Source organism: Atractosteus spatula, unplaced genomic scaffold (genome assembly GCF_055471065.1).
Source record: "Atractosteus spatula isolate fAtrSpa1 unplaced genomic scaffold, fAtrSpa1.hap1 Scaffold_67, whole genome shotgun sequence".
NCBI classification, from domain to species: Eukaryota; Metazoa; Chordata; class Actinopteri; order Semionotiformes; family Lepisosteidae; genus Atractosteus; species Atractosteus spatula.
The window spans coordinates 34,583-61,904 of record NW_028296898.1 but is presented as its reverse complement, the minus strand read 5'-3'; the positions used below and the strand labels follow the sequence as shown (position 1 = coordinate 61,904).

General features: G+C 61.3%; 23 non-coding genes across 23 annotated transcripts; all 23 read left to right on the top strand.

Moving 5' to 3' along the window:
• Positions 1 to 382: 382 nt before the first annotated feature.
• Positions 383 to 568, top strand: LOC148805682 (U2 spliceosomal RNA). The gene has a single exon (XR_016090126.1). It is a non-coding gene; the product is annotated as a U2 spliceosomal RNA (small nuclear RNA).
• A 791-nt stretch (positions 569 to 1,359) lies between these two features.
• Positions 1,360 to 1,550, top strand: LOC148805681 (U2 spliceosomal RNA). Its single transcript, XR_016090019.1, has one exon. It is a non-coding gene; the product is annotated as a U2 spliceosomal RNA (small nuclear RNA).
• An 803-nt stretch (positions 1,551 to 2,353) lies between these two features.
• LOC148805680 (U2 spliceosomal RNA) lies at positions 2,354 to 2,544 on the top strand. Its single transcript, XR_016090017.1, has one exon. It is a non-coding gene; the product is annotated as a U2 spliceosomal RNA (small nuclear RNA).
• A 785-nt stretch (positions 2,545 to 3,329) lies between these two features.
• LOC148805679 (U2 spliceosomal RNA) lies at positions 3,330 to 3,520 on the top strand. The gene has a single exon (XR_016090016.1). It is a non-coding gene; the product is annotated as a U2 spliceosomal RNA (small nuclear RNA).
• Positions 3,521 to 4,306: 786 nt separating this feature from the next.
• Positions 4,307 to 4,497, top strand: LOC148805678 (U2 spliceosomal RNA). Its single transcript, XR_016090015.1, has one exon. It is a non-coding gene; the product is annotated as a U2 spliceosomal RNA (small nuclear RNA).
• Positions 4,498 to 5,282: 785 nt separating this feature from the next.
• On the top strand, positions 5,283 to 5,473 carry LOC148805677 (U2 spliceosomal RNA). Its single transcript, XR_016090014.1, has one exon. It is a non-coding gene; the product is annotated as a U2 spliceosomal RNA (small nuclear RNA).
• A 785-nt stretch (positions 5,474 to 6,258) lies between these two features.
• Positions 6,259 to 6,449, top strand: LOC148805676 (U2 spliceosomal RNA). Its single transcript, XR_016090013.1, has one exon. It is a non-coding gene; the product is annotated as a U2 spliceosomal RNA (small nuclear RNA).
• A 785-nt stretch (positions 6,450 to 7,234) lies between these two features.
• On the top strand, positions 7,235 to 7,425 carry LOC148805675 (U2 spliceosomal RNA). The gene has a single exon (XR_016090165.1). It is a non-coding gene; the product is annotated as a U2 spliceosomal RNA (small nuclear RNA).
• A 785-nt stretch (positions 7,426 to 8,210) lies between these two features.
• Positions 8,211 to 8,401, top strand: LOC148805674 (U2 spliceosomal RNA). The gene has a single exon (XR_016090164.1). It is a non-coding gene; the product is annotated as a U2 spliceosomal RNA (small nuclear RNA).
• A 785-nt stretch (positions 8,402 to 9,186) lies between these two features.
• LOC148805673 (U2 spliceosomal RNA) lies at positions 9,187 to 9,377 on the top strand. Its single transcript, XR_016090163.1, has one exon. It is a non-coding gene; the product is annotated as a U2 spliceosomal RNA (small nuclear RNA).
• Positions 9,378 to 10,162: 785 nt separating this feature from the next.
• LOC148805672 (U2 spliceosomal RNA) lies at positions 10,163 to 10,353 on the top strand. The gene has a single exon (XR_016090162.1). It is a non-coding gene; the product is annotated as a U2 spliceosomal RNA (small nuclear RNA).
• Positions 10,354 to 11,138: 785 nt separating this feature from the next.
• On the top strand, positions 11,139 to 11,329 carry LOC148805671 (U2 spliceosomal RNA). The gene has a single exon (XR_016090161.1). It is a non-coding gene; the product is annotated as a U2 spliceosomal RNA (small nuclear RNA).
• Positions 11,330 to 12,114: 785 nt separating this feature from the next.
• On the top strand, positions 12,115 to 12,305 carry LOC148805670 (U2 spliceosomal RNA). The gene has a single exon (XR_016090159.1). It is a non-coding gene; the product is annotated as a U2 spliceosomal RNA (small nuclear RNA).
• Positions 12,306 to 13,090: 785 nt separating this feature from the next.
• Positions 13,091 to 13,281, top strand: LOC148805669 (U2 spliceosomal RNA). The gene has a single exon (XR_016090158.1). It is a non-coding gene; the product is annotated as a U2 spliceosomal RNA (small nuclear RNA).
• Positions 13,282 to 14,066: 785 nt separating this feature from the next.
• Positions 14,067 to 14,257, top strand: LOC148805668 (U2 spliceosomal RNA). Its single transcript, XR_016090157.1, has one exon. It is a non-coding gene; the product is annotated as a U2 spliceosomal RNA (small nuclear RNA).
• Positions 14,258 to 15,042: 785 nt separating this feature from the next.
• On the top strand, positions 15,043 to 15,233 carry LOC148805667 (U2 spliceosomal RNA). The gene has a single exon (XR_016090156.1). It is a non-coding gene; the product is annotated as a U2 spliceosomal RNA (small nuclear RNA).
• Positions 15,234 to 16,017: 784 nt separating this feature from the next.
• LOC148805666 (U2 spliceosomal RNA) lies at positions 16,018 to 16,208 on the top strand. Its single transcript, XR_016090155.1, has one exon. It is a non-coding gene; the product is annotated as a U2 spliceosomal RNA (small nuclear RNA).
• Positions 16,209 to 16,993: 785 nt separating this feature from the next.
• Positions 16,994 to 17,184, top strand: LOC148805665 (U2 spliceosomal RNA). Its single transcript, XR_016090154.1, has one exon. It is a non-coding gene; the product is annotated as a U2 spliceosomal RNA (small nuclear RNA).
• A 783-nt stretch (positions 17,185 to 17,967) lies between these two features.
• On the top strand, positions 17,968 to 18,158 carry LOC148805664 (U2 spliceosomal RNA). Its single transcript, XR_016090153.1, has one exon. It is a non-coding gene; the product is annotated as a U2 spliceosomal RNA (small nuclear RNA).
• Positions 18,159 to 18,945: 787 nt separating this feature from the next.
• LOC148805663 (U2 spliceosomal RNA) lies at positions 18,946 to 19,136 on the top strand. The gene has a single exon (XR_016090152.1). It is a non-coding gene; the product is annotated as a U2 spliceosomal RNA (small nuclear RNA).
• A 783-nt stretch (positions 19,137 to 19,919) lies between these two features.
• On the top strand, positions 19,920 to 20,110 carry LOC148805662 (U2 spliceosomal RNA). Its single transcript, XR_016090151.1, has one exon. It is a non-coding gene; the product is annotated as a U2 spliceosomal RNA (small nuclear RNA).
• A 784-nt stretch (positions 20,111 to 20,894) lies between these two features.
• On the top strand, positions 20,895 to 21,085 carry LOC148805661 (U2 spliceosomal RNA). Its single transcript, XR_016090150.1, has one exon. It is a non-coding gene; the product is annotated as a U2 spliceosomal RNA (small nuclear RNA).
• Positions 21,086 to 21,866: 781 nt separating this feature from the next.
• Positions 21,867 to 22,057, top strand: LOC148805660 (U2 spliceosomal RNA). The gene has a single exon (XR_016090148.1). It is a non-coding gene; the product is annotated as a U2 spliceosomal RNA (small nuclear RNA).
• Positions 22,058 to 27,322: the final 5,265 nt, after the last annotated feature.

The following is a 27,322-nucleotide window of genomic DNA, read 5'->3' as shown; positions in this document are numbered from 1 at the left end:
GGATTGCAAAAGCAGTGTGGGGGCAGATGTCGGACCTTTTTAATAAATTGGAACCGGGGTTTGTTCTATCTGGAGATAAAATCCTGAGACGGTGGAGCAGGTCTTCAAGATCTGTGAGACGTGACCTTGTAATCTGGTTTTTAATCAGTATAGTAAAATTTGTGTTATGGGGATCGAGAAACAATCTGGTCAAACATGGTCATGTGGAAGGGGCTGGGGCAATATGTGGGAGGGTTCGTTTTGAGCTGCATAAGATGTTGTCAGTAGAGGTGCGTAGGTGGGGTTTTCACGCAGCAAAAGAAAAATGGAAACCGCTGTTGGACTAATGGAATAAGTTTTGCCGTTGGTGGATTGTGATTTATGTTCTGTGATTTTGTCTTGTATTGTTATAATAAATGTAAAAAAAAAAAAAAAATCTGTTCTTATCAGTTTAATATCTGATACGTCCCCCATCGGGGGACCACATATTAAACGGATTTTTGGAACAGGGAGCTGGATCAGGAGCTTGCTCCGTCCTCTCCACGCATCGGCCCGGTATTGCAGCGCCTCCGGGAACGGTGCACTACCTTCTCTCAGCGGTGAAAAGACAGACGTAGCTAGCAAGCAAGCGAGGTGGACCGGAGCTCCTTCCTCTCCGGTCTCGTCTCTCGTCCATCTGTGTGTCTCTGTGTCTCTCTCTCTCCCCCTCCCCGTTCCCGTGCTCCCTCCGTGCACTTTCCCGCGCCTCGACTCTCTCGGCAAGCAGGCCGGCCCCCTTTTCGGCTCCCGTGCGTTTTCCCTCCAAAAAACTTAGTTTTTTCCTCCTTTTTCCAGGGAGGCAGGCGTGGCTTGTGTGTGTGTGTGTGTGTGTGTGTGTGTGTGTGTGTGTGTGTGTGTGTGTGTGTGTGTCCCCGTCCTTGCAGGCGGGCCCCTTTCGACAGCCGGCCGTTTTCCCTCCAAAAAACTTAGTATATACACCTTTTCTTTCTTTTTTTCGGCAGGCAGGCAGGTGTGTGTGTGTCCCCGTCCCTCCCGAGAGAGCGCTGCCCCTTGCCTCTGCCCGCAGGTGCCGACGGTCCGCTTTCGCTTGCAGCTCACTCGGCACGGCTGCTGCTGGTGGGAGGGGCCTAAGCTAAGGAGGCCGGCCGGCTGGCGCCCCCCGCGGCTGCGGTCGTTGTCGGGCCGTTGACAGGAGATCAAAGAGCAGGGCCCCCGCCCGGGACTGGCGGGCAGGCAGGCGAGCAAGCAGGCAGGCAAGAGAGGGGGAGAGCGGAGTCCGGGCGGCCGGCAGCCGCGTGCGGACCGGGCTCCAGAGGCGTCGGCCTGCGCCGCTGCGCGCCAGCCGGACGCCCGCGCGCCCGCCCAAGGCCGGCGTCGGGCATCGCTTCTCGGCCTTTTGGCTAAGATCAAGTGTAGTATCTGTTCTTATCAGTTTAATATCTGATACGTCCCCCATCGGGGGACCACATATTAAACGGATTTTTGGAACAGGGAGCTGGATCAGGAGCTTGCTCCGTCCTCTCCACGCATCGGCCCGGTATTGCAGCGCCTCCGGGAACGGTGCACTACCTTCTCTCAGCGGTGAAAAGACAGACGTAGCTAGCAAGCAAGCGAGGTGGACCGGAGCTCCTTCCTCTCCGGTCTCGTCTCTCGTCCATCTGTGTGTCTCTGTGTCTCTCTCTCTCCCCCTCCCCGTTCCCGTGCTCCCTCCGTGCACTTTCCCGCGCCTCGACTCTCTCGGCAAGCAGGCCGGCCCCCTTTTCGGCTCCCGTGCGTTTTCCCTCCAAAAAACTTAGTTTTTTCCTCCTTTTTCCAGTTTTCCTCCTTTTTCCAGGGAGGCAGGCGTGGCTTGTGTGTGTGTGTGTGTGTGTGTGTGTGTGTGTGTGTGTGTGTGTGTGTGTGTCCCCGTCCTTGCAGGCGGGCCCCTTTCGACAGCCGGCCGTTTTCCCTCCAAAAAACTTAGTATATACACCTTTTCTTTCTTTTTTTCGGCAGGCAGGCAGGTGTGTGTGTGTCCCCGTCCCTCCCGAGAGAGCGCTGCCCCTTGCCTCTGCCCGCAGGTGCCGACGGTCCGCTTTCGCTTGCAGCTCACTCGGCACGGCTGCTGCTGGTGGGAGGGGCCTAAGCTAAGGAGGCCGGCCGGCTGGCGCCCCCCGCGGCTGCGGTCGTTGTCGGGCCGTTGACAGGAGATCAAAGAGCAGGGCCCCCGCCCGGGACTGGCGGGCAGGCAGGCGAGCAAGCAGGCAGGCAAGAGAGGGGGAGAGCGGAGTCCGGGCGGCCGGCAGCCGCGTGCGGACCGGGCTCCAGAGGCGTCGGCCTGCGCCGCTGCGCGCCAGCCGGACGCCCGCGCGCCCGCCCAAGGCCGGCGTCGGGCATCGCTTCTCGGCCTTTTGGCTAAGATCAAGTGTAGTATCTGTTCTTATCAGTTTAATATCTGATACGTCCCCCATCGGGGGACCACATATTAAACGGATTTTTGGAACAGGGAGCTGGATCAGGAGCTTGCTCCGTCCTCTCCACGCATCGGCCCGGTATTGCAGCGCCTCCGGGAACGGTGCACTACCTTCTCTCAGCGGTGAAAAGACAGACGTAGCTAGCAAGCAAGCGAGGTGGACCGGAGCTCCTTCCTCTCCGGTCTCGTCTCTCGTCCATCTGTGTGTCTCTGTGTCTCTCTCTCTCCCCCTCCCCGTTCCCGTGCTCCCTCCGTGCACTTTCCCGCGCCTCGACTCTCTCGGCAAGCAGGCCGGCCCCCTTTTCGGCTCCCGTGCGTTTTCCCTCCAAAAAACTTAGTTTTTTCCTCCTTTTTCCAGGGAGGCAGGCGTGGCTTGTGTGTGTGTGTGTGTGTGTGTGTGTGTGTGTGTGTGTGTGTGTGTGTGTGTCCCCGTCCTTGCAGGCGGGCCCCTTTCGACAGCCGGCCGTTTTCCCTCCAAAAAACTTAGTATATACACCTTTTCTTTCTTTTTTTCGGCAGGCAGGCAGGTGTGTGTGTGTCCCCGTCCCTCCCGAGAGAGCGCTGCCCCTTGCCTCTGCCCGCAGGTGCCGACGGTCCGCTTTCGCTTGCAGCTCACTCGGCACGGCTGCTGCTGGTGGGAGGGGCCTAAGCTAAGGAGGCCGGCCGGCTGGCGCCCCCCGCGGCTGCGGTCGTTGTCGGGCCGTTGACAGGAGATCAAAGAGCAGGGCCCCCGCCCGGGACTGGCGGGCAGGCAGGCGAGCAAGCAGGCAGGCAAGAGAGGGGGAGAGCGGAGTCCGGGCGGCCGGCAGCCGCGTGCGGACCGGGCTCCAGAGGCGTCGGCCTGCGCCGCTGCGCGCCAGCCGGACGCCCGCGCGCCCGCCCAAGGCCGGCGTCGGGCATCGCTTCTCGGCCTTTTGGCTAAGATCAAGTGTAGTATCTGTTCTTATCAGTTTAATATCTGATACGTCCCCCATCGGGGGACCACATATTAAACGGATTTTTGGAACAGGGAGCTGGATCAGGAGCTTGCTCCGTCCTCTCCACGCATCGGCCCGGTATTGCAGCGCCTCCGGGAACGGTGCACTACCTTCTCTCAGCGGTGAAAAGACAGACGTAGCTAGCAAGCAAGCGAGGTGGACCGGAGCTCCTTCCTCTCCGGTCTCGTCTCTCGTCCATCTGTGTGTCTCTGTGTCTCTCTCTCTCCCCCTCCCCGTTCCCGTGCTCCCTCCGTGCACTTTCCCGCGCCTCGACTCTCTCGGCAAGCAGGCCGGCCCCCTTTTCGGCTCCCGTGCGTTTTCCCTCCAAAAAACTTAGTTTTTTCCTCCTTTTTCCAGGGAGGCAGGCGTGGCTTGTGTGTGTGTGTGTGTGTGTGTGTGTGTGTGTGTGTGTGTGTGTGTGTGTGTGCCCCGTCCTTGCAGGCGGGCCCCTTTCGACAGCCGGCCGTTTTCCCTCCAAAAAACTTAGTATATACACCTTTTCTTTCTTTTTTTCGGCAGGCAGGCAGGTGTGTGTGTGTCCCCGTCCCTCCCGAGAGAGCGCTGCCCCTTGCCTCTGCCCGCAGGTGCCGACGGTCCGCTTTCGCTTGCAGCTCACTCGGCACGGCTGCTGCTGGTGGGAGGGGCCTAAGCTAAGGAGGCCGGCCGGCTGGCGCCCCCCGCGGCTGCGGTCGTTGTCGGGCCGTTGACAGGAGATCAAAGAGCAGGGCCCCCGCCCGGGACTGGCGGGCAGGCAGGCGAGCAAGCAGGCAGGCAAGAGAGGGGGAGAGCGGAGTCCGGGCGGCCGGCAGCCGCGTGCGGACCGGGCTCCAGAGGCGTCGGCCTGCGCCGCTGCGCGCCAGCCGGACGCCCGCGCGCCCGCCCAAGGCCGGCGTCGGGCATCGCTTCTCGGCCTTTTGGCTAAGATCAAGTGTAGTATCTGTTCTTATCAGTTTAATATCTGATACGTCCCCCATCGGGGGACCACATATTAAACGGATTTTTGGAACAGGGAGCTGGATCAGGAGCTTGCTCCGTCCTCTCCACGCATCGGCCCGGTATTGCAGCGCCTCCGGGAACGGTGCACTACCTTCTCTCAGCGGTGAAAAGACAGACGTAGCTAGCAAGCAAGCGAGGTGGACCGGAGCTCCTTCCTCTCCGGTCTCGTCTCTCGTCCATCTGTGTGTCTCTGTGTCTCTCTCTCTCCCCCTCCCCGTTCCCGTGCTCCCTCCGTGCACTTTCCCGCGCCTCGACTCTCTCGGCAAGCAGGCCGGCCCCCTTTTCGGCTCCCGTGCGTTTTCCCTCCAAAAAACTTAGTTTTTTCCTCCTTTTTCCAGGGAGGCAGGCGTGGCTTGTGTGTGTGTGTGTGTGTGTGTGTGTGTGTGTGTGTGTGTGTGTGTGTGTGTCCCCGTCCTTGCAGGCGGGCCCCTTTCGACAGCCGGCCGTTTTCCCTCCAAAAAACTTAGTATATACACCTTTTCTTTCTTTTTTTCGGCAGGCAGGCAGGTGTGTGTGTGTCCCCGTCCCTCCCGAGAGAGCGCTGCCCCTTGCCTCTGCCCGCAGGTGCCGACGGTCCGCTTTCGCTTGCAGCTCACTCGGCACGGCTGCTGCTGGTGGGAGGGGCCTAAGCTAAGGAGGCCGGCCGGCTGGCGCCCCCCGCGGCTGCGGTCGTTGTCGGGCCGTTGACAGGAGATCAAAGAGCAGGGCCCCCGCCCGGGACTGGCGGGCAGGCAGGCGAGCAAGCAGGCAGGCAAGAGAGGGGGAGAGCGGAGTCCGGGCGGCCGGCAGCCGCGTGCGGACCGGGCTCCAGAGGCGTCGGCCTGCGCCGCTGCGCGCCAGCCGGACGCCCGCGCGCCCGCCCAAGGCCGGCGTCGGGCATCGCTTCTCGGCCTTTTGGCTAAGATCAAGTGTAGTATCTGTTCTTATCAGTTTAATATCTGATACGTCCCCCATCGGGGGACCACATATTAAACGGATTTTTGGAACAGGGAGCTGGATCAGGAGCTTGCTCCGTCCTCTCCACGCATCGGCCCGGTATTGCAGCGCCTCCGGGAACGGTGCACTACCTTCTCTCAGCGGTGAAAAGACAGACGTAGCTAGCAAGCAAGCGAGGTGGACCGGAGCTCCTTCCTCTCCGGTCTCGTCTCTCGTCCATCTGTGTGTCTCTGTGTCTCTCTCTCTCCCCCTCCCCGTTCCCGTGCTCCCTCCGTGCACTTTCCCGCGCCTCGACTCTCTCGGCAAGCAGGCCGGCCCCCTTTTCGGCTCCCGTGCGTTTTCCCTCCAAAAAACTTAGTTTTTTCCTCCTTTTTCCAGGGAGGCAGGCGTGGCTTGTGTGTGTGTGTGTGTGTGTGTGTGTGTGTGTGTGTGTGTGTGTGTGTGTGTCCCCGTCCTTGCAGGCGGGCCCCTTTCGACAGCCGGCCGTTTTCCCTCCAAAAAACTTAGTATATACACCTTTTCTTTCTTTTTTTCGGCAGGCAGGCAGGTGTGTGTGTGTCCCCGTCCCTCCCGAGAGAGCGCTGCCCCTTGCCTCTGCCCGCAGGTGCCGACGGTCCGCTTTCGCTTGCAGCTCACTCGGCACGGCTGCTGCTGGTGGGAGGGGCCTAAGCTAAGGAGGCCGGCCGGCTGGCGCCCCCCGCGGCTGCGGTCGTTGTCGGGCCGTTGACAGGAGATCAAAGAGCAGGGCCCCCGCCCGGGACTGGCGGGCAGGCAGGCGAGCAAGCAGGCAGGCAAGAGAGGGGGAGAGCGGAGTCCGGGCGGCCGGCAGCCGCGTGCGGACCGGGCTCCAGAGGCGTCGGCCTGCGCCGCTGCGCGCCAGCCGGACGCCCGCGCGCCCGCCCAAGGCCGGCGTCGGGCATCGCTTCTCGGCCTTTTGGCTAAGATCAAGTGTAGTATCTGTTCTTATCAGTTTAATATCTGATACGTCCCCCATCGGGGGACCACATATTAAACGGATTTTTGGAACAGGGAGCTGGATCAGGAGCTTGCTCCGTCCTCTCCACGCATCGGCCCGGTATTGCAGCGCCTCCGGGAACGGTGCACTACCTTCTCTCAGCGGTGAAAAGACAGACGTAGCTAGCAAGCAAGCGAGGTGGACCGGAGCTCCTTCCTCTCCGGTCTCGTCTCTCGTCCATCTGTGTGTCTCTGTGTCTCTCTCTCTCCCCCTCCCCGTTCCCGTGCTCCCTCCGTGCACTTTCCCGCGCCTCGACTCTCTCGGCAAGCAGGCCGGCCCCCTTTTCGGCTCCCGTGCGTTTTCCCTCCAAAAAACTTAGTTTTTTCCTCCTTTTTCCAGGGAGGCAGGCGTGGCTTGTGTGTGTGTGTGTGTGTGTGTGTGTGTGTGTGTGTGTGTGTGTGTGTGTGTCCCCGTCCTTGCAGGCGGGCCCCTTTCGACAGCCGGCCGTTTTCCCTCCAAAAAACTTAGTATATACACCTTTTCTTTCTTTTTTTCGGCAGGCAGGCAGGTGTGTGTGTGTCCCCGTCCCTCCCGAGAGAGCGCTGCCCCTTGCCTCTGCCCGCAGGTGCCGACGGTCCGCTTTCGCTTGCAGCTCACTCGGCACGGCTGCTGCTGGTGGGAGGGGCCTAAGCTAAGGAGGCCGGCCGGCTGGCGCCCCCCGCGGCTGCGGTCGTTGTCGGGCCGTTGACAGGAGATCAAAGAGCAGGGCCCCCGCCCGGGACTGGCGGGCAGGCAGGCGAGCAAGCAGGCAGGCAAGAGAGGGGGAGAGCGGAGTCCGGGCGGCCGGCAGCCGCGTGCGGACCGGGCTCCAGAGGCGTCGGCCTGCGCCGCTGCGCGCCAGCCGGACGCCCGCGCGCCCGCCCAAGGCCGGCGTCGGGCATCGCTTCTCGGCCTTTTGGCTAAGATCAAGTGTAGTATCTGTTCTTATCAGTTTAATATCTGATACGTCCCCCATCGGGGGACCACATATTAAACGGATTTTTGGAACAGGGAGCTGGATCAGGAGCTTGCTCCGTCCTCTCCACGCATCGGCCCGGTATTGCAGCGCCTCCGGGAACGGTGCACTACCTTCTCTCAGCGGTGAAAAGACAGACGTAGCTAGCAAGCAAGCGAGGTGGACCGGAGCTCCTTCCTCTCCGGTCTCGTCTCTCGTCCATCTGTGTGTCTCTGTGTCTCTCTCTCTCCCCCTCCCCGTTCCCGTGCTCCCTCCGTGCACTTTCCCGCGCCTCGACTCTCTCGGCAAGCAGGCCGGCCCCCTTTTCGGCTCCCGTGCGTTTTCCCTCCAAAAAACTTAGTTTTTTCCTCCTTTTTCCAGGGAGGCAGGCGTGGCTTGTGTGTGTGTGTGTGTGTGTGTGTGTGTGTGTGTGTGTGTGTGTGTGTGTGTCCCCGTCCTTGCAGGCGGGCCCCTTTCGACAGCCGGCCGTTTTCCCTCCAAAAAACTTAGTATATACACCTTTTCTTTCTTTTTTTCGGCAGGCAGGCAGGTGTGTGTGTGTCCCCGTCCCTCCCGAGAGAGCGCTGCCCCTTGCCTCTGCCCGCAGGTGCCGACGGTCCGCTTTCGCTTGCAGCTCACTCGGCACGGCTGCTGCTGGTGGGAGGGGCCTAAGCTAAGGAGGCCGGCCGGCTGGCGCCCCCCGCGGCTGCGGTCGTTGTCGGGCCGTTGACAGGAGATCAAAGAGCAGGGCCCCCGCCCGGGACTGGCGGGCAGGCAGGCGAGCAAGCAGGCAGGCAAGAGAGGGGGAGAGCGGAGTCCGGGCGGCCGGCAGCCGCGTGCGGACCGGGCTCCAGAGGCGTCGGCCTGCGCCGCTGCGCGCCAGCCGGACGCCCGCGCGCCCGCCCAAGGCCGGCGTCGGGCATCGCTTCTCGGCCTTTTGGCTAAGATCAAGTGTAGTATCTGTTCTTATCAGTTTAATATCTGATACGTCCCCCATCGGGGGACCACATATTAAACGGATTTTTGGAACAGGGAGCTGGATCAGGAGCTTGCTCCGTCCTCTCCACGCATCGGCCCGGTATTGCAGCGCCTCCGGGAACGGTGCACTACCTTCTCTCAGCGGTGAAAAGACAGACGTAGCTAGCAAGCAAGCGAGGTGGACCGGAGCTCCTTCCTCTCCGGTCTCGTCTCTCGTCCATCTGTGTGTCTCTGTGTCTCTCTCTCTCCCCCTCCCCGTTCCCGTGCTCCCTCCGTGCACTTTCCCGCGCCTCGACTCTCTCGGCAAGCAGGCCGGCCCCCTTTTCGGCTCCCGTGCGTTTTCCCTCCAAAAAACTTAGTTTTTTCCTCCTTTTTCCAGGGAGGCAGGCGTGGCTTGTGTGTGTGTGTGTGTGTGTGTGTGTGTGTGTGTGTGTGTGTGTGTGTGTGTCCCCGTCCTTGCAGGCGGGCCCCTTTCGACAGCCGGCCGTTTTCCCTCCAAAAAACTTAGTATATACACCTTTTCTTTCTTTTTTTCGGCAGGCAGGCAGGTGTGTGTGTGTCCCCGTCCCTCCCGAGAGAGCGCTGCCCCTTGCCTCTGCCCGCAGGTGCCGACGGTCCGCTTTCGCTTGCAGCTCACTCGGCACGGCTGCTGCTGGTGGGAGGGGCCTAAGCTAAGGAGGCCGGCCGGCTGGCGCCCCCCGCGGCTGCGGTCGTTGTCGGGCCGTTGACAGGAGATCAAAGAGCAGGGCCCCCGCCCGGGACTGGCGGGCAGGCAGGCGAGCAAGCAGGCAGGCAAGAGAGGGGGAGAGCGGAGTCCGGGCGGCCGGCAGCCGCGTGCGGACCGGGCTCCAGAGGCGTCGGCCTGCGCCGCTGCGCGCCAGCCGGACGCCCGCGCGCCCGCCCAAGGCCGGCGTCGGGCATCGCTTCTCGGCCTTTTGGCTAAGATCAAGTGTAGTATCTGTTCTTATCAGTTTAATATCTGATACGTCCCCCATCGGGGGACCACATATTAAACGGATTTTTGGAACAGGGAGCTGGATCAGGAGCTTGCTCCGTCCTCTCCACGCATCGGCCCGGTATTGCAGCGCCTCCGGGAACGGTGCACTACCTTCTCTCAGCGGTGAAAAGACAGACGTAGCTAGCAAGCAAGCGAGGTGGACCGGAGCTCCTTCCTCTCCGGTCTCGTCTCTCGTCCATCTGTGTGTCTCTGTGTCTCTCTCTCTCCCCCTCCCCGTTCCCGTGCTCCCTCCGTGCACTTTCCCGCGCCTCGACTCTCTCGGCAAGCAGGCCGGCCCCCTTTTCGGCTCCCGTGCGTTTTCCCTCCAAAAAACTTAGTTTTTTCCTCCTTTTTCCAGGGAGGCAGGCGTGGCTTGTGTGTGTGTGTGTGTGTGTGTGTGTGTGTGTGTGTGTGTGTGTGTGTGTGTCCCCGTCCTTGCAGGCGGGCCCCTTTCGACAGCCGGCCGTTTTCCCTCCAAAAAACTTAGTATATACACCTTTTCTTTCTTTTTTTCGGCAGGCAGGCAGGTGTGTGTGTGTCCCCGTCCCTCCCGAGAGAGCGCTGCCCCTTGCCTCTGCCCGCAGGTGCCGACGGTCCGCTTTCGCTTGCAGCTCACTCGGCACGGCTGCTGCTGGTGAGAGGGGCCTAAGCTAAGGAGGCCGGCCGGCTGGCGCCCCCCGCGGCTGCGGTCGTTGTCGGGCCGTTGACAGGAGATCAAAGAGCAGGGCCCCCGCCCGGGACTGGCGGGCAGGCAGGCGAGCAAGCAGGCAGGCAAGAGAGGGGGAGAGCGGAGTCCGGGCGGCCGGCAGCCGCGTGCGGACCGGGCTCCAGAGGCGTCGGCCTGCGCCGCTGCGCGCCAGCCGGACGCCCGCGCGCCCGCCCAAGGCCGGCGTCGGGCATCGCTTCTCGGCCTTTTGGCTAAGATCAAGTGTAGTATCTGTTCTTATCAGTTTAATATCTGATACGTCCCCCATCGGGGGACCACATATTAAACGGATTTTTGGAACAGGGAGCTGGATCAGGAGCTTGCTCCGTCCTCTCCACGCATCGGCCCGGTATTGCAGCGCCTCCGGGAACGGTGCACTACCTTCTCTCAGCGGTGAAAAGACAGACGTAGCTAGCAAGCAAGCGAGGTGGACCGGAGCTCCTTCCTCTCCGGTCTCGTCTCTCGTCCATCTGTGTGTCTCTGTGTCTCTCTCTCTCCCCCTCCCCGTTCCCGTGCTCCCTCCGTGCACTTTCCCGCGCCTCGACTCTCTCGGCAAGCAGGCCGGCCCCCTTTTCGGCTCCCGTGCGTTTTCCCTCCAAAAAACTTAGTTTTTTCCTCCTTTTTCCAGGGAGGCAGGCGTGGCTTGTGTGTGTGTGTGTGTGTGTGTGTGTGTGTGTGTGTGTGTGTGTGTGTGTGTCCCCGTCCTTGCAGGCGGGCCCCTTTCGACAGCCGGCCGTTTTCCCTCCAAAAAACTTAGTATATACACCTTTTCTTTCTTTTTTTCGGCAGGCAGGCAGGTGTGTGTGTGTCCCCGTCCCTCCCGAGAGAGCGCTGCCCCTTGCCTCTGCCCGCAGGTGCCGACGGTCCGCTTTCGCTTGCAGCTCACTCGGCACGGCTGCTGCTGGTGGGAGGGGCCTAAGCTAAGGAGGCCGGCCGGCTGGCGCCCCCCGCGGCTGCGGTCGTTGTCGGGCCGTTGACAGGAGATCAAAGAGCAGGGCCCCCGCCCGGGACTGGCGGGCAGGCAGGCGAGCAAGCAGGCAGGCAAGAGAGGGGGAGAGCGGAGTCCGGGCGGCCGGCAGCCGCGTGCGGACCGGGCTCCAGAGGCGTCGGCCTGCGCCGCTGCGCGCCAGCCGGACGCCCGCGCGCCCGCCCAAGGCCGGCGTCGGGCATCGCTTCTCGGCCTTTTGGCTAAGATCAAGTGTAGTATCTGTTCTTATCAGTTTAATATCTGATACGTCCCCCATCGGGGGACCACATATTAAACGGATTTTTGGAACAGGGAGCTGGATCAGGAGCTTGCTCCGTCCTCTCCACGCATCGGCCCGGTATTGCAGCGCCTCCGGGAACGGTGCACTACCTTCTCTCAGCGGTGAAAAGACAGACGTAGCTAGCAAGCAAGCGAGGTGGACCGGAGCTCCTTCCTCTCCGGTCTCGTCTCTCGTCCATCTGTGTGTCTCTGTGTCTCTCTCTCTCCCCCTCCCCGTTCCCGTGCTCCCTCCGTGCACTTTCCCGCGCCTCGACTCTCTCGGCAAGCAGGCCGGCCCCCTTTTCGGCTCCCGTGCGTTTTCCCTCCAAAAAACTTAGTTTTTTCCTCCTTTTTCCAGGGAGGCAGGCGTGGCTTGTGTGTGTGTGTGTGTGTGTGTGTGTGTGTGTGTGTGTGTGTGTGTGTGTGTCCCCGTCCTTGCAGGCGGGCCCCTTTCGACAGCCGGCCGTTTTCCCTCCAAAAAACTTAGTATATACACCTTTTCTTTCTTTTTTTCGGCAGGCAGGCAGGTGTGTGTGTGTCCCCGTCCCTCCCGAGAGAGCGCTGCCCCTTGCCTCTGCCCGCAGGTGCCGACGGTCCGCTTTCGCTTGCAGCTCACTCGGCACGGCTGCTGCTGGTGGGAGGGGCCTAAGCTAAGGAGGCCGGCCGGCTGGCGCCCCCCGCGGCTGCGGTCGTTGTCGGGCCGTTGACAGGAGATCAAAGAGCAGGGCCCCCGCCCGGGACTGGCGGGCAGGCAGGCGAGCAAGCAGGCAGGCAAGAGAGGGGGAGAGCGGAGTCCGGGCGGCCGGCAGCCGCGTGCGGACCGGGCTCCAGAGGCGTCGGCCTGCGCCGCTGCGCGCCAGCCGGACGCCCGCGCGCCCGCCCAAGGCCGGCGTCGGGCATCGCTTCTCGGCCTTTTGGCTAAGATCAAGTGTAGTATCTGTTCTTATCAGTTTAATATCTGATACGTCCCCCATCGGGGGACCACATATTAAACGGATTTTTGGAACAGGGAGCTGGATCAGGAGCTTGCTCCGTCCTCTCCACGCATCGGCCCGGTATTGCAGCGCCTCCGGGAACGGTGCACTACCTTCTCTCAGCGGTGAAAAGACAGACGTAGCTAGCAAGCAAGCGAGGTGGACCGGAGCTCCTTCCTCTCCGGTCTCGTCTCTCGTCCATCTGTGTGTCTCTGTGTCTCTCTCTCTCCCCCTCCCCGTTCCCGTGCTCCCTCCGTGCACTTTCCCGCGCCTCGACTCTCTCGGCAAGCAGGCCGGCCCCCTTTTCGGCTCCCGTGCGTTTTCCCTCCAAAAAACTTAGTTTTTTCCTCCTTTTTCCAGGGAGGCAGGCGTGGCTTGTGTGTGTGTGTGTGTGTGTGTGTGTGTGTGTGTGTGTGTGTGTGTGTGTGTCCCCGTCCTTGCAGGCGGGCCCCTTTCGACAGCCGGCCGTTTTCCCTCCAAAAAACTTAGTATATACACCTTTTCTTTCTTTTTTTCGGCAGGCAGGCAGGTGTGTGTGTGTCCCCGTCCCTCCCGAGAGAGCGCTGCCCCTTGCCTCTGCCCGCAGGTGCCGACGGTCCGCTTTCGCTTGCAGCTCACTCGGCACGGCTGCTGCTGGTGAGAGGGGCCTAAGCTAAGGAGGCCGGCCGGCTGGCGCCCCCCGCGGCTGCGGTCGTTGTCGGGCCGTTGACAGGAGATCAAAGAGCAGGGCCCCCGCCCGGGACTGGCGGGCAGGCAGGCGAGCAAGCAGGCAGGCAAGAGAGGGGGAGAGCGGAGTCCGGGCGGCCGGCAGCCGCGTGCGGACCGGGCTCCAGAGGCGTCGGCCTGCGCCGCTGCGCGCCAGCCGGACGCCCGCGCGCCCGCCCAAGGCCGGCGTCGGGCATCGCTTCTCGGCCTTTTGGCTAAGATCAAGTGTAGTATCTGTTCTTATCAGTTTAATATCTGATACGTCCCCCATCGGGGGACCACATATTAAACGGATTTTTGGAACAGGGAGCTGGATCAGGAGCTTGCTCCGTCCTCTCCACGCATCGGCCCGGTATTGCAGCGCCTCCGGGAACGGTGCACTACCTTCTCTCAGCGGTGAAAAGACAGACGTAGCTAGCAAGCAAGCGAGGTGGACCGGAGCTCCTTCCTCTCCGGTCTCGTCTCTCGTCCATCTGTGTGTCTCTGTGTCTCTCTCTCTCCCCCTCCCCGTTCCCGTGCTCCCTCCGTGCACTTTCCCGCGCCTCGACTCTCTCGGCAAGCAGGCCGGCCCCCTTTTCGGCTCCCGTGCGTTTTCCCTCCAAAAAACTTAGTTTTTTCCTCCTTTTTCCAGGGAGGCAGGCGTGGCTTGTGTGTGTGTGTGTGTGTGTGTGTGTGTGTGTGTGTGTGTGTGTGTGTGTGTCCCCGTCCTTGCAGGCGGGCCCCTTTCGACAGCCGGCCGTTTTCCCTCCAAAAAACTTAGTATATACACCTTTTCTTTCTTTTTTTCGGCAGGCAGGCAGGTGTGTGTGTGTCCCCGTCCCTCCCGAGAGAGCGCTGCCCCTTGCCTCTGCCCGCAGGTGCCGACGGTCCGCTTTCGCTTGCAGCTCACTCGGCACGGCTGCTGCTGGTGGGAGGGGCCTAAGCTAAGGAGGCCGGCCGGCTGGCGCCCCCCGCGGCTGCGGTCGTTGTCGGGCCGTTGACAGGAGATCAAAGAGCAGGGCCCCCGCCCGGGACTGGCGGGCAGGCAGGCGAGCAAGCAGGCAGGCAAGAGAGGGGGAGAGCGGAGTCCGGGCGGCCGGCAGCCGCGTGCGGACCGGGCTCCAGAGGCGTCGGCCTGCGCCGCTGCGCGCCAGCCGGACGCCCGCGCGCCCGCCCAAGGCCGGCGTCGGGCATCGCTTCTCGGCCTTTTGGCTAAGATCAAGTGTAGTATCTGTTCTTATCAGTTTAATATCTGATACGTCCCCCATCGGGGGACCACATATTAAACGGATTTTTGGAACAGGGAGCTGGATCAGGAGCTTGCTCCGTCCTCTCCACGCATCGGCCCGGTATTGCAGCGCCTCCGGGAACGGTGCACTACCTTCTCTCAGCGGTGAAAAGACAGACGTAGCTAGCAAGCAAGCGAGGTGGACCGGAGCTCCTTCCTCTCCGGTCTCGTCTCTCGTCCATCTGTGTGTCTCTGTGTCTCTCTCTCTCCCCCTCCCCGTTCCCGTGCTCCCTCCGTGCACTTTCCCGCGCCTCGACTCTCTCGGCAAGCAGGCCGGCCCCCTTTTCGGCTCCCGTGCGTTTTCCCTCCAAAAAACTTAGTTTTTTCCTCCTTTTTCCAGGGAGGCAGGCGTGGCTTGTGTGTGTGTGTGTGTGTGTGTGTGTGTGTGTGTGTGTGTGTGTGTGTGTGTCCCCGTCCTTGCAGGCGGGCCCCTTTCGACAGCCGGCCGTTTTCCCTCCAAAAAACTTAGTATATACACCTTTTCTTTCTTTTTTTCGGCAGGCAGGCAGGTGTGTGTGTGTCCCCGTCCCTCCCGAGAGAGCGCTGCCCCTTGCCTCTGCCCGCAGGTGCCGACGGTCCGCTTTCGCTTGCAGCTCACTCGGCACGGCTGCTGCTGGTGAGAGGGGCCTAAGCTAAGGAGGCCGGCCGGCTGGCGCCCCCCGCGGCTGCGGTCGTTGTCGGGCCGTTGACAGGAGATCAAAGAGCAGGGCCCCCGCCCGGGACTGGCGGGCAGGCAGGCGAGCAAGCAGGCAGGCAAGAGAGGGGGAGAGCGGAGTCCGGGCGGCCGGCAGCCGCGTGCGGACCGGGCTCCAGAGGCGTCGGCCTGCGCCGCTGCGCGCCAGCCGGACGCCCGCGCGCCCGCCCAAGGCCGGCGTCGGGCATCGCTTCTCGGCCTTTTGGCTAAGATCAAGTGTAGTATCTGTTCTTATCAGTTTAATATCTGATACGTCCCCCATCGGGGGACCACATATTAAACGGATTTTTGGAACAGGGAGCTGGATCAGGAGCTTGCTCCGTCCTCTCCACGCATCGGCCCGGTATTGCAGCGCCTCCGGGAACGGTGCACTACCTTCTCTCAGCGGTGAAAAGACAGACGTAGCTAGCAAGCAAGCGAGGTGGACCGGAGCTCCTTCCTCTCCGGTCTCGTCTCTCGTCCATCTGTGTGTCTCTGTGTCTCTCTCTCTCCCCCTCCCCGTTCCCGTGCTCCCTCCGTGCACTTTCCCGCGCCTCGACTCTCTCGGCAAGCAGGCCGGCCCCCTTTTCGGCTCCCGTGCGTTTTCCCTCCAAAAAACTTAGTTTTTTCCTCCTTTTTCCAGGGAGGCAGGCGTGGCTGTGTGTGTGTGTGTGTGTGTGTGTGTGTGTGTGTGTGTGTGTGTGTGTGTGTCCCCGTCCTTGCAGGCGGGCCCCTTTCGACAGCCGGCCGTTTTCCCTCCAAAAAACTTAGTATATACACCTTTTCTTTCTTTTTTTCGGCAGGCAGGCAGGTGTGTGTGTGTCCCCGTCCCTCCCGAGAGAGCGCTGCCCCTTGCCTCTGCCCGCAGGTGCCGACGGTCCGCTTTCGCTTGCAGCTCACTCGGCACGGCTGCTGCTGGTGGGAGGGGCCTAAGCTAAGGAGGCCGGCCGGCTGGCGCCCCCCGCGGCTGCGGTCGTTGTCGGGCCGTTGACAGGAGATCAAAGAGCAGGGCCCCCGCCCGGGACTGGCGGGCAGGCAGGCGAGCAAGCAGGCAGGCAAGAGAGGGGGAGAGCGGAGTCCGGGCGGCCGGCAGCCGCGTGCGGACCGGGCTCCAGAGGCGTCGGCCTGCGCCGCTGCGCGCCAGCCGGACGCCCGCGCGCCCGCCCAAGGCCGGCGTCGGGCATCGCTTCTCGGCCTTTTGGCTAAGATCAAGTGTAGTATCTGTTCTTATCAGTTTAATATCTGATACGTCCCCCATCGGGGGACCACATATTAAACGGATTTTTGGAACAGGGAGCTGGATCAGGAGCTTGCTCCGTCCTCTCCACGCATCGGCCCGGTATTGCAGCGCCTCCGGGAACGGTGCACTACCTTCTCTCAGCGGTGAAAAGACAGACGTAGCTAGCAAGCAAGCGAGGTGGACCGGAGCTCCTTCCTCTCCGGTCTCGTCTCTCGTCCATCTGTGTGTCTCTGTGTCTCTCTCTCTCCCCCTCCCCGTTCCCGTGCTCCCTCCGTGCACTTTCCCGCGCCTCGACTCTCTCGGCAAGCAGGCCGGCCCCCTTTTCGGCTCCCGTGCGTTTTCCCTCCAAAAAACTTAGTTTTTTCCTCCTTTTTCCAGGGAGGCAGGCGTGGCTTGTGTGTGTGTGTGTGTGTGTGTGTGTGTGTGTGTGTGTGTGTGTGTGTGTGTCCCCGTCCTTGCAGGCGGGCCCCTTTCGACAGCCGGCCGTTTTCCCTCCAAAAAACTTAGTATATACACCTTTTCTTTCTTTTTTTCGGCAGGCAGGCAGGTGTGTGTGTGTCCCCGTCCCTCCCGAGAGAGCGCTGCCCCTTGCCTCTGCCCGCAGGTGCCGACGGTCCGCTTTCGCTTGCAGCTCACTCGGCACGGCTGCTGCTGGTGGGAGGGGCCTAAGCTAAGGAGGCCGGCCGGCTGGCGCCCCCCGCGGCTGCGGTCGTTGTCGGGCCGTTGACAGGAGATCAAAGAGCAGGGCCCCCGCCCGGGACTGGCGGGCAGGCAGGCGAGCAAGCAGGCAGGCAAGAGAGGGGGAGAGCGGAGTCCGGGCGGCCGGCAGCCGCGTGCGGACCGGGCTCCAGAGGCGTCGGCCTGCGCCGCTGCGCGCCAGCCGGACGCCCGCGCGCCCGCCCAAGGCCGGCGTCGGGCATCGCTTCTCGGCCTTTTGGCTAAGATCAAGTGTAGTATCTGTTCTTATCAGTTTAATATCTGATACGTCCCCCATCGGGGGACCACATATTAAACGGATTTTTGGAACAGGGAGCTGGATCAGGAGCTTGCTCCGTCCTCTCCACGCATCGGCCCGGTATTGCAGCGCCTCCGGGAACGGTGCACTACCTTCTCTCAGCGGTGAAAAGACAGACGTAGCTAGCAAGCAAGCGAGGTGGACCGGAGCTCCTTCCTCTCCGGTCTCGTCTCTCGTCCATCTGTGTGTCTCTGTGTCTCTCTCTCTCCCCCTCCCCGTTCCCGTGCTCCCTCCGTGCACTTTCCCGCGCCTCGACTCTCTCGGCAAGCAGGCCGGCCCCCTTTTCGGCTCCCGTGCGTTTTCCCTCCAAAAAACTTAGTTTTTTCCTCCTTTTTCCAGGGAGGCAGGCGTGGCTTGTGTGTGTGTGTGTGTGTGTGTGTGTGTGTGTGTGTGTGTGTGTGTGTGTCCCCGTCCTTGCAGGCGGGCCCCTTTCGACAGCCGGCCGTTTTCCCTCCAAAAAACTTAGTATATACACCTTTTCTTTCTTTTTTTCGGCAGGCAGGCAGGTGTGTGTGTGTCCCCGTCCCTCCCGAGAGAGCGCTGCCCCTTGCCTCTGCCCGCAGGTGCCGACGGTCCGCTTTCGCTTGCAGCTCACTCGGCACGGCTGCTGCTGGTGAGAGGGGCCTAAGCTAAGGAGGCCGGCCGGCTGGCGCCCCCCGCGGCTGCGGTCGTTGTCGGGCCGTTGACAGGAGATCAAAGAGCAGGGCCCCCGCCCGGGACTGGCGGGCAGGCAGGCGAGCAAGCAGGCAGGCAAGAGAGGGGGAGAGCGGAGTCCGGGCGGCCGGCAGCCGCGTGCGGACCGGGCTCCAGAGGCGTCGGCCTGCGCCGCTGCGCGCCAGCCGGACGCCCGCGCGCCCGCCCAAGGCCGGCGTCGGGCATCGCTTCTCGGCCTTTTGGCTAAGATCAAGTGTAGTATCTGTTCTTATCAGTTTAATATCTGATACGTCCCCCATCGGGGGACCACATATTAAACGGATTTTTGGAACAGGGAGCTGGATCAGGAGCTTGCTCCGTCCTCTCCACGCATCGGCCCGGTATTGCAGCGCCTCCGGGAACGGTGCACTACCTTCTCTCAGCGGTGAAAAGACAGACGTAGCTAGCAAGCAAGCGAGGTGGACCGGAGCTCCTTCCTCTCCGGTCTCGTCTCTCGTCCATCTGTGTGTCTCTGTGTCTCTCTCTCTCCCCCTCCCCGTTCCCGTGCTCCCTCCGTGCACTTTCCCGCGCCTCGACTCTCTCGGCAAGCAGGCCGGCCCCCTTTTCGGCTCCCGTGCGTTTTCCCTCCAAAAAACTTAGTTTTTTCCTCCTTTTTCCAGGGAGGCAGGCGTGGCTTGTGTGTGTGTGTGTGTGTGTGTGTGTGTGTGTGTGTGTGTGTGTGTGTGTGTCCCCGTCCTTGCAGGCGGGCCCCTTTCGACAGCCGGCCGTTTTCCCTCCAAAAAACTTAGTATATACACCTTTTCTTTCTTTTTTTCGGCAGGCAGGCAGGTGTGTGTGTGTCCCCGTCCCTCCCGAGAGAGCGCTGCCCCCCTTGCCTCTGCCCGCAGGTGCCGACGGTCCGCTTTCGCTTGCAGCTCACTCGGCACGGCTGCTGCTGGTGGGAGGGGCCTAAGCTAAGGAGGCCGGCCGGCTGGCGCCCCCCGCGGCTGCGGTCGTTGTCGGGCCGTTGACAGGAGATCAAAGAGCAGGGCCCCCGCCCGGGACTGGCGGGCAGGCAGGCGAGCAAGCAGGCAGGCAAGAGAGGGGGAGAGCGGAGTCCGGGCGGCCGGCAGCCGCGTGCGGACCGGGCTCCAGAGGCGTCGGCCTGCGCCGCTGCGCGCCAGCCGGACGCCCGCGCGCCCGCCCAAGGCCGGCGTCGGGCATCGCTTCTCGGCCTTTTGGCTAAGATCAAGTGTAGTATCTGTTCTTATCAGTTTAATATCTGATACGTCCCCCATCGGGGGACCACATATTAAACGGATTTTTGGAACAGGGAGCTGGATCAGGAGCTTGCTCCGTCCTCTCCACGCATCGGCCCGGTATTGCAGCGCCTCCGGGAACGGTGCACTACCTTCTCTCAGCGGTGAAAAGACAGACGTAGCTAGCAAGCAAGCGAGGTGGACCGGAGCTCCTTCCTCTCCGGTCTCGTCTCTCGTCCATCTGTGTGTCTCTGTGTCTCTCTCTCTCCCCCTCCCCGTTCCCGTGCTCCCTCCGTGCACTTTCCCGCGCCTCGACTCTCTCGGCAAGCAGGCCGGCCCCCTTTTCGGCTCCCGTGCGTTTTCCCTCCAAAAAACTTAGTTTTTTCCTCCTTTTTCCAGGGAGGCAGGCGTGGCTTGTGTGTGTGTGTGTGTGTGTGTGTGTGTGTGTGTGTGTGTGTGTGTGTGTCCCCGTCCTTGCAGGCGGGCCCCTTTCGACAGCCGGCCGTTTTCCCTCCAAAAAACTTAGTATATACACCTTTTCTTTCTTTTTTTCGGCAGGCAGGCAGGTGTGTGTGTGTCCCCGTCCCTCCCGAGAGAGCGCTGCCCCTTGCCTCTGCCCGCAGGTGCCGACGGTCCGCTTTCGCTTGCAGCTCACTCGGCACGGCTGCTGCTGGTGAGAGGGGCCTAAGCTAAGGAGGCCGGCCGGCTGGCGCCCCCCGCGGCTGCGGTCGTTGTCGGGCCGTTGACAGGAGATCAAAGAGCAGGGCCCCCGCCCGGGACTGGCGGGCAGGCAGGCGAGCAAGCAGGCAGGCAAGAGAGGGGGAGAGCGGAGTCCGGGCGGCCGGCAGCCGCGTGCGGACCGGGCTCCAGAGGCGTCGGCCTGCGCCGCTGCGCGCCAGCCGGACGCCCGCGCGCCCGCCCAAGGCCGGCGTCGGGCATCGCTTCTCGGCCTTTTGGCTAAGATCAAGTGTAGTATCTGTTCTTATCAGTTTAATATCTGATACGTCCCCCATCGGGGGACCACATATTAAACGGATTTTTGGAACAGGGAGCTGGATCAGGAGCTTGCTCCGTCCTCTCCACGCATCGGCCCGGTATTGCAGCGCCTCCGGGAACGGTGCACTACCTTCTCTCAGCGGTGAAAAGACAGACGTAGCTAGCAAGCAAGCGAGGTGGACCGGAGCTCCTTCCTCTCCGGTCTCGTCTCTCGTCCATCTGTGTGTCTCTGTGTCTCTCTCTCTCCCCCTCCCCGTTCCCGTGCTCCCTCCGTGCACTTTCCCGCGCCTCGACTCTCTCGGCAAGCAGGCCGGCCCCCTTTTCGGCTCCCGTGCGTTTTCCCTCCAAAAAACTTAGTTTTTTCCTCCTTTTTCCAGGGAGGCAGGCGTGGCTTGTGTGTGTGTGTGTGTGTGTGTGTGTGTGTGTGTGTGTGTGTGTGTGTGTGCCCCGTCCTTGCAGGCGGGCCCCTTTCGACAGCCGGCCGTTTTCCCTCCAAAAAACTTAGTATATACACCTTTTCTTTCTTTTTTTCGGCAGGCAGGCAGGTGTGTGTGTGTCCCCGTCCCTCCCGAGAGAGCGCTGCCCCTTGCCTCTGCCCGCAGGTGCCGACGGTCCGCTTTCGCTTGCAGCTCACTCGGCACGGCTGCTGCTGGTGGGAGGGGCCTAAGCTAAGGAGGCCGGCCGGCTGGCGCCCCCCGCGGCTGCGGTCGTTGTCGGGCCGTTGACAGGAGATCAAAGAGCAGGGCCCCCGCCCGGGACTGGCGGGCAGGCAGGCGAGCAAGCAGGCAGGCAAGAGAGGGGGAGAGCGGAGTCCGGGCGGCCGGCAGCCGCGTGCGGACCGGGCTCCAGAGGCGTCGGCCTGCGCCGCTGCGCGCCAGCCGGACGCCCGCGCGCCCGCCCAAGGCCGGCGTCGGGCATCGCTTCTCGGCCTTTTGGCTAAGATCAAGTGTAGTATCTGTTCTTATCAGTTTAATATCTGATACGTCCCCCATCGGGGGACCACATATTAAACGGATTTTTGGAACAGGGAGCTGGATCAGGAGCTTGCTCCGTCCTCTCCACGCATCGGCCCGGTATTGCAGCGCCTCCGGGAACGGTGCACTACCTTCTCTCAGCGGTGAAAAGACAGACGTAGCTAGCAAGCAAGCGAGGTGGACCGGAGCTCCTTCCTCTCCGGTCTCGTCTCTCGTCCATCTGTGTGTCTCTGTGTCTCTCTCTCTCCCCCTCCCCGTTCCCGTGCTCCCTCCGTGCACTTTCCCGCGCCTCGACTCTCTCGGCAAGCAGGCCGGCCCCCTTTTCGGCTCCCGTGCGTTTTCCCTCCAAAAAACTTAGTTTTTTCCTCCTTTTTCCAGGGAGGCAGGCGTGGCTTGTGTGTGTGTGTGTGTGTGTGTGTGTGTGTGTGTGTGTGTGTGTGTGTCCCCGTCCTTGCAGGCGGGCCCCTTTCGACAGCCGGCCGTTTTCCCTCCAAAAAACTTAGTATATACACCTTTTCTTTCTTTTTTTCGGCAGGCAGGCAGGTGTGTGTGTGTCCCCGTCCCTCCCGAGAGAGCGCTGCCCCTTGCCTCTGCCCGCAGGTGCCGACGGTCCGCTTTCGCTTGCAGCTCACTCGGCACGGCTGCTGCTGGTGGGAGGGGCCTAAGCTAAGGAGGCCGGCCGGCTGGCGCCCCCCGCGGCTGCGGTCGTTGTCGGGCCGTTGACAGGAGATCAAAGAGCAGGGCCCCCGCCCGGGACTGGCGGGCAGGCAGGCGAGCAAGCAGGCAGGCAAGAGAGGGGGAGAGCGGAGTCCGGGCGGCCGGCAGCCGCGTGCGGACCGGGCTCCAGAGGCGTCGGCCTGCGCCGCTGCGCGCCAGCCGGACGCCCGCGCGCCCGCCCAAGGCCGGCGTCGGGCATCGCTTCTCGGCCTTTTGGCTAAGATCAAGTGTAGTATCTGTTCTTATCAGTTTAATATCTGATACGTCCCCCATCGGGGGACCACATATTAAACGGATTTTTGGAACAGGGAGCTGGATCAGGAGCTTGCTCCGTCCTCTCCACGCATCGGCCCGGTATTGCAGCGCCTCCGGGAACGGTGCACTACCTTCTCTCAGCGGTGAAAAGACAGACGTAGCTAGCAAGCAAGCGAGGTGGACCGGAGCTCCTTCCTCTCCGGTCTCGTCTCTCGTCCATCTGTGTGTCTCTGTGTCTCTCTCTCTCCCCCTCCCCGTTCCCGTGCTCCCTCCGTGCACTTTCCCGCGCCTCGACTCTCTCGGCAAGCAGGCCGGCCCCCTTTTCGGCTCCCGTGCGTTTTCCCTCCAAAAAACTTAGTTTTTTCCTCCTTTTTCCAGGGAGGCAGGCGTGGCTTGTGTGTGTGTGTGTGTGTGTGTGTGTGTGTGTGTGTGTGTGTGTGTGTGTCCCCGTCCTTGCAGGCGGGCCCCTTTCGACAGCCGGCCGTTTTCCCTCCAAAAAACTTAGTATATACACCTTTTCTTTCTTTTTTTCGGCAGGCAGGCAGGTGTGTGTGTGTCCCCGTCCCTCCCGAGAGAGCGCTGCCCCTTGCCTCTGCCCGCAGGTGCCGACGGTCCGCTTTCGCTTGCAGCTCACTCGGCACGGCTGCTGCTGGTGGGAGGGGCCTAAGCTAAGGAGGCCGGCCGGCTGGCGCCCCCCGCGGCTGCGGTCGTTGTCGGGCCGTTGACAGGAGATCAAAGAGCAGGGCCCCCGCCCGGGACTGGCGGGCAGGCAGGCGAGCAAGCAGGCAGGCAAGAGAGGGGGAGAGCGGAGTCCGGGCGGCCGGCAGCCGCGTGCGGACCGGGCTCCAGAGGCGTCGGCCTGCGCCGCTGCGCGCCAGCCGGACGCCCGCGCGCCCGCCCAAGGCCGGCGTCGGGCATCGCTTCTCGGCCTTTTGGCCAAGATCCAAAGGTGCGTGGCTTGACCGCGGCTGGAGGGCTTGCTAAAGGACGAGAAGGGCGAAGGACGGAGAGAGCGGCGGACCCTACCTGAGGGGACATCACTACAGGGAAGGCAACAGGATCGCATCCAGGCAGAAGACACCCAGAGAAGACTGCAAGTCCGGAAGACATCGAGCCACCACTGGAATCGCTCTGGGTGAAGCCCAGGGGGTGAAGGTGTGGCTCCCAGATGGCAGCGCTGGGTGAGTTGCCTTTCCCTTCGGCGGCCGGGCGCCCTCTGTCCCGTGAGGGGCAGATGCGGCGCACGGTGCGCTTTGTTTTAAAGAATCAGGAGGACTCGGCGGAATGGATGGTCAGGCGAACCTTTGAGAGAAGAATTGTGTTCAGCTTGCTAGGAGTCAGGAAGGAAGACATTCTATGTATTCAGGACTTTCAGAACAGGAATCTTTATGATTTAACTGTGACTTCAGAACCAGAAGTTATCCGAGTTTGGAACAAGGTGGAATTACTGAGGGATACAGACCCCTTAGCAAAATTTTTGATCGAACCTTTGTTTGCTCGCGAACTTCGGCCTATCACTGTCCACATGTTCAACGGCCACGTGCCGGAATCTGATGTTGCTACTTTTCTGAAGAGATTCGTGGACATCCAGGGCGAGGGGAAAAAGGTAACCGACGAGGAGAACGTCTGGACGGCAAAATGGCGATACATGGCCAGGTTCCGGACCAGCCTGATGACAGCCGGAGGCGTACTGCACCCCCCATCTACCTTTAACATTGGTCCCAACAGAGGTTTCCTGGTGTACCCTGGACAACCGAAAACTTGCAGGAGATGTGGGCAAGAAGGTCACTTGGGGGCAGAGTGCAAGACGGAAATCTGTAGGCGGTGCGGCCGACTCGGGCACGTGGCGACAATGTGCCGCCATGACTTGGTGTGCAACCTGTGCGGCGATGAAGGGCATCAGTACAGAAGTTGCCCAAAGAAAGCCCGCAGCTTTGCCTCAGTCGTTTCGGGTGAGGCGGAAGCGCACGCAGGAACATCAGGATTGCAGGAGAGGCAAGGCGAAGATCATACTCACCAAGGTGTGGGCCCAGCGGAACAGGAGGCAGGTGAGGATACATCGTCACTGGTCTCGATCCCAGGTTCCCAGGTAGCTGCAGAGGAAGAGAGAGCAGAACATCAAGATCTTGACTCCGATAGCCAGGCGCCTGCGGCACCAGGTGAGGGAGCCAGAGAGGCGGCATCTTCAGATGACAATTGGACCATCGTGAAAAGAAAGAAGAAGAAGACGAAGGAGAAGAAGGAGAAAAAGGAGAAACGACAAAGGGAGTCATCCGAAGAAGAGGCCCATTGGGTTGGAGATAAAAGACCCAAGGAGGCATTAGTTTCCCCAGTCGAGGACTTTATGGTGTCTGATAGTGAATCCGCAGCTCCTGAGGAATCGTCGGAAGAGGGAAACGAAACCAGGGTGGACGGGGAAATAGAGGAGGTGGTGGACCCAGGAGAAGAAGAGAAGGTTGAACAGGACCCGACAGAGGATGAACCCGACATCGGTACAGAACAAGAGATGGGAAAGACGGATGCTGCCATAGAGAGGCCCGGTTTGCAGCAAGAAGAAGAAAAAGGAGGGGGGATACCCCCCCCCTCAAACGTGTCGCACTTCTCCTGGGCGGAGCGCGCCGGGGAAGGGGCGATGGGAATAGAGCAATGCCCCCAACCTGGATTCTCAATCGACTCAGAAGAGAGTGACTCCATACCCCTTAGCGGCATACCAGGCATGGACGAAGACTCCATCTACGAGCCGGCCTCCCCGTCGGTAGCCGGCTTCCTGAGTCCCGGTGACCTTGAGGATCCCCCGGGTCGCTTCAATTGAGGGCACTTTTCCGGTTGCAGGCCCCAACTTCTTCCTCATGAACTGCACCATCGGCTCGGCCAACGTCAGAGGCCTGAAAAACAAGGTTAAGCGTGTCGCAGTCTTTAAAGATCTGGCTGAGAGACACTTTAGCTTTTGTTTTATTCAAGAAGCGCACTTGGGGTCGAGGAGAGATGTGCTTGAATTCAAGAGCGACTGGCATAGAGGGGACTCATGGTGGAGTGTTGGGGGGGTCCACTCTTCAGGTGTGGGCATCCTCTGTGGGACACCGAATTTCGTGGCCAGTGAGGCCACGTCGGTTGTTCCAGGACGCCTCCTAATGGTAGATGGGGTATGGGACGCAAAGCGGGTCCGGCTAATCGCTGTATATGGGCCGGCAGAAAGGCGCCTTCAGGCGTCCTTTTTACAGGAGTTAGAGCCGCTGCTCTTTACCAACCGTTCTGTTCTAGTGGGGGGCGATTTTAACATAGACTTGAGTGATGTGCGTGGTTCGGGTGTGTGTGCGTTGCGGGAATTAATTCTCCGTTTCAATTTGCAGGACTGCTTTGAGGGTTTCGGTCCGGCCTCCAAGGTTTTTACTTGGAGTAACGGGCGAGACAGTTTCAGGCGGCTGGACTACGTTTTCACCTCCCTAAAAGGGGTAGTCCAGTCCAGGCGGGTTATCCCGGTTTGGTTCTCTGATCACCTCCTGCTGTCTGCTACCGTGATCCCTGAGGCTTCTACCTTTAAAACCCGGTGCTGGAGGCTGAACGTGCAGGTTCTGTCCGAGGCAGAATACCTAGCCCGGATAGCGAGCCTGCTGGGCAGCTTCCAGAGGAAGAGGTGGAGTTTTCCGACGGCGGTCCTTTGGTGGGAAGCCTGCAAGAGGGCCATAGCCAGGGCCTCCATAAGTTATTGCCGGCACAGGCAGTCTGTGGGTAGGGAGACTCTAGCCCGTTTACAACAAGAGCTAGAGGCGGTGTACGCGGCCTTTAATGGCGGCGGCTCCTTTGACGCGGACAAGGCCGCTGAGATCAGGAATAGTTTAAAAGAGATCTGGTCTTCGCGAGCTAGAGACTTCCTGTTCAGGCTGAAGGGCGACCTGATTGAGGACGAGGAGAAATGCTCGTCCCGCTTCTTCGGCTCGGTCCGGGTAAGGCAGGCAAGGACCAGCTTCGAGGCGCTACGCCAAGCAGACGGTACGGTGACGTGCGACGGGTCACAGATGGTGGAGTGCGCCTCGGAGTTCTATAGGTCCTTGTTTGCAGAGAAACCCGTGGATTCGAGCCGGTGGGAGGACTGGTTGACGGGCATAGAAAAGAGATCCAAGGTCGCCCCAGACCTGGAGGGGAGTCTGACTGCCGCCGAGCTGAAAGCGGCGGCAGCTGGCCTGCGCAAGGGAACCGCCCCAGGGCTTGACGGCCTGCCCACAGATTTCTACATCGCCTTTTGGGATTTGTTACAACCGATGCTTATGGAGGTCTTTGGTGAGATATTGCAGGTAGGGGAGATGGGGACAACTATGAAGGTTGGGGTGTTGTCCCTCATCTTCAAAAAGGGTGAGAAGACCGATCTGGAAAACTGGAGGCCGATCCAGTTACTCTGCACCGATTACAAGATCCTCGCTAAGGTGCTGGGTAATCGACTGAGGAAGGTTATGCCAGATCTGGTCTGCAGAGACCAGACCTGCAGTGTCGAGGGCCGGAGGATCGTTTGGAATCTCCACCTCATCAGGGACACGGTGGCATGGGTAGAAGACCGCGGACTGGCGCTCATGCTGGTCAGCCTCGACCAGAGTAAGGCTTTTGATAGGGTCCACCATGCTTTCCTCTGGGAGGTGCTGATACGGCTGGGCGTGGGCCACACCTTCGTCAGATGGATCCAGACCCTGTATAACGGAGTCGTGTCTCGGGTGAGTATCAACGGGAGAGTGGGGGCCGGAGTGCCGGTCGGGTGCGGGGTGAGGCAGGGGTGCCCCCTGTCTCCCCTGCTTTACGTCCTCTACTCTGAGCCCCTCCTCCACGTGATACGTAAGGACCCTCTGATCGAGGGCGTGGTAGTCCCAGGCAGCGGGGGTGAACAGGTGAAGGTCGCGGCGTATGCCGATGACATCTCCCTGTTCCTGACATCTGACAGTAGTATTTGCCGGGTACTTGAACTGTTGGACGAACACTCAGCCTGCACTGGGTCCCGTTTAAACAGGGACAAGTGCGCAATCAAGTACTTCGGCAAATGGAGGGACAGGAGAGAAGAGGTGGGCGGCCTCCCCCTGGAGTCGGGCCCAGTAAAGATCTTGGGCATCCGTTTCCACTCGGGTGACTCCGCCAGGTTGAACTGGGAGGACAGGTTGCGGAAAGTGAACCAAAAATTGGGTATGTGGCAGGACAGATCACTGTCCTACTCTGGTAAGGTGTTGGTTTTAAAAGTGGATGTCCTGCCAACTTTACTATATCTGGCCAGGGTGTTTCCGTTGCCTGTCTGCCTTAGAAGAGACCTGGTGAGAGCCGTCTTCCGCTTCATTTGGGGCGGAGGATATGAGTATATCGCCCGGGTGGAGATGTGCAGACCAATTGAGGAAGGGGGGAGAACTGTCCCAGATTTGCCGGC